At 63.5% G+C, this 2,500-nt stretch overlaps 1 pseudogene; it reads left to right on the forward strand.

The window, feature by feature from the left end:
• LOC126434465 (large subunit ribosomal RNA) overlaps positions 1 to 2,500 on the forward strand; it is a 7,963-nt pseudogene that overhangs the window by 2,012 nt on the left and 3,451 nt on the right.

The raw sequence follows: 2,500 nt of genomic DNA on the forward strand, positions 1-2,500 counted from the left end.
GGAACCGATACAAGTCGGGCCCCTCTTTTAGAGATGCTCGTCGGGGTAACCCAAAAGGACCCGGAGACGCCGTCGGGAGATCGGGGAAGAGTTTTCTTTTCTGCATGAGCGTTCGAGTTCCCTGGAATCCTCTAGCAGGGAGATAGGGTTTGGAACGCGAAGAGCACCGCAGTTGCGGCGGTGTCCCGATCTTCCCCTCGGACCTTGAAAATCCGGGAGAGGGCCACGTGGAGGTGTCGCGCCGGTTCGTACCCATATCCGCAGCAGGTCTCCAAGGTGAAGAGCCTCTAGTCGATAGAATAATGTAGGTAAGGGAAGTCGGCAAATTGGATCCGTAACTTCGGGATAAGGATTGGCTCTGAGGATCGGGGCGTGTCGGGCTTGGTCGGGAAGTGGGTCAGCGCTAACGTGCCGGGCCTGGGCGAGGTGAGTGCCGTAGGGGTGCCGGTAAGTGCGGGCGTTTAGCGCGGGCGTGGTCTGCTCTCGCCGTCGGTTGGCCTCGTGCTGGCCGGCGGTGCAGGATGCGCGCGCCTGCGCGGCGTTCGCGCCCCGGTGCTTCAACCTGCGTGCAGGATCCGAGCTCGGTCCCGTGCCTTGGCCTCCCACGGATCTTCCTTGCTGCGAGGCCGCGTCCGCCTTAGCGTGCTCCTCCGGGGGCGCGCGGGTGCGCGGATTCTCTTCGGCCGCCATTCAACGATCAACTCAGAACTGGCACGGACTGGGGGAATCCGACTGTCTAATTAAAACAAAGCATTGCGATGGCCCTAGCGGGTGTTGACGCAATGTGATTTCTGCCCAGTGCTCTGAATGTCAACGTGAAGAAATTCAAGCAAGCGCGGGTAAACGGCGGGAGTAACTATGACTCTCTTAAGGTGGTCAAGTGGCGGCGGTGTGGCTGCATCCGGACTTGGCTTTTCGAAGTGCGGTCTTGATGTAGTCGTGCTGCTGCTGCGAGGTGCCTTCCTTGGGTTATAGTTACAGGGAGAGTGATGCGCAATACATGGGCCTAGCCCTCTTAGCCTCTCCTCTCCTGCGGTCTTCTCCCCTTCTCGTGGGCCCGCTGATTTTTGCAGAGTGGAAGACCGCACCAGGGGCTTGGGGGGGTTACCAGCCCCCCCTCGCATTATCCCTTTATAGTTGGGGGCAGCCGACAAGAAACAAGAGATGGTGGCCCTTCCGCTGAAGGTGCCACCCCAGCTACCCCAGCACCTATCCGGCCAACCGGCCGTAACGAAAATGCGATAGTTTGTGTAGCTCCCTTTGCTTGCAGTGAGTGCCACCGCACTTTTACCACGAAGAACGGTCTCGGGGTCCATCGCCGCCGCCAACACCCTGCGGCCGCCAACGCTGAGATCGTGACGGAGAGGCATCGCGCGAGGTGGACGGAGGAAGAAGTCCTGTCGCTCGCCAAGGCAGAGGCCGAACTGTTCCTGGAGAGGGACGCCCGGTTCTTCTTTGTAAATCAAGAACTTACCAGGATGTTCCCCGACCGAACGCTTGAGGCAATCAAGTGCCGACGGCGGCAAGCTGCCCACAAGCAGCTTGTCCGCCAATTCATGGAGGCACTTGAGATCGGTCGGGGTGAAGAGCCGGCGTCCCGCCGTGGAGCAGCGAGCTCGCTGCCTGACGCGGGCGAGGCCGCTGCGCCGCCCGTCGACGCAGCCGAGGACTTCGCGGCCGACACCACCGGGCCGCCGCCGGAGGGGCCGACTGACGCCGCCATCTGGGAGCATCTGGCGGGGCTACCTGCTTCCGCCCAGCGTTTCTCTGCCCTGGATCGAGTCATTGGTCTGGGGCGGGGCACGCCGCCCGATGTCATCCTGGGCATGCTCCCGGATGCCCTTGCGTCGGTCGGGTCCAGGGGGGAGAGGTCGATCACCAGGACACAGCGGCCGCGCCAACCATCCAAGCGGCCGCCTGCCGCCCCGCCGCTGCAGAAGCGCAAGCGGCGCCGCTGGGAATACGCGCGGACACAGGACGCCTTCCGTAGGTCGCGTGCGCGTTGCGTGCGCGGCTTGCTGGACGGCACCCTGCTGCAGCCGCCACCCGACATCCCCGGTCTGCTGGACTTCTGGGCGGACCTCTTCACGAAGAAGCCGATCTCCACCGCCGGCTTCATCCGTGACCGCCTTCTCCCGCACTCGGAGCCTGTCGCTCCTGAGTGCCTATGGGGGCCGGTCACACGTGAGGAGGTCGCTGCTGCCTTGCCGCCCAGGGGATCGGCAGCCGGGCCGGACGGCCTGACTCCAGCGGAGCTGCGGCGCCTGCCGCATGAAGTCCTGGTGAAACTCTTGAACCTCTTCCTCCTGGCCCGCGCCCTCCCCGAGCGTCTGCTTCGCGCCCGGACGTCACTTCTCCCCAAAACGGCTGCACCAACATCCCCCGCTGACTTTCGCCCCATTACGGTCTGCTCGGTGTTGGCGCGGACCTTTCACAAGGTTCTCGCGTCACGCCTGATGCGTGCATGTGCTGTGGACGAACGTCAGCGGGCATTCATCCC

The sequence above is a fragment of the Schistocerca serialis genome, unplaced genomic scaffold (genome assembly GCF_023864345.2).
Source record: "Schistocerca serialis cubense isolate TAMUIC-IGC-003099 unplaced genomic scaffold, iqSchSeri2.2 HiC_scaffold_1189, whole genome shotgun sequence".
In the NCBI taxonomy this organism is placed as follows: Eukaryota; Metazoa; Arthropoda; class Insecta; order Orthoptera; family Acrididae; genus Schistocerca; species Schistocerca serialis.